The sequence below is a fragment of the Oxyura jamaicensis genome, chromosome 22 (assembly GCF_011077185.1).
Source record: "Oxyura jamaicensis isolate SHBP4307 breed ruddy duck chromosome 22, BPBGC_Ojam_1.0, whole genome shotgun sequence".
Lineage (NCBI taxonomy): Eukaryota > Metazoa > Chordata > Aves > Anseriformes > Anatidae > Oxyura > Oxyura jamaicensis.
The window spans coordinates 3,223,820-3,224,209 of NC_048914.1; positions in this window are offsets into that span (position 1 = coordinate 3,223,820).

The following is a 390-nucleotide window of genomic DNA, read 5'->3' on the forward strand; positions in this document are numbered from 1 at the left end:
CCAGCCCACTGCCCACCACCAGACCAGCACTGAGACATACTGGGAGGGCACTGGGGCTGTCCAGGGGCAGCCAGATGGGGTGGGGGCTCTGAGCATCCCCCCTGCCCACCCCGCAGGAGCTAGGTGGTCTGCGCCCCGCCGCCTTATCAGCCCTTATCTCCCCAAGCCGCTCGCTAATGTGACCTTAATGGAGCTCAGATCGGCTCGATTTGTTTTATTGCAGCTTAGCCCAAATCCCCCCCCTGGCCCCCCCCCCCCTTTCCCCCCCCCCTTTTGGCCTCGCATCCCCTTGTTTTGGAAATACAGAGGTGAAGGGGTCTGGCTCCTTCCTCCCCACCCAGCCGTCGGGGGGCTCGGCTGGGTGAACGGGGGCTGGGGGGGGGGGGGGGG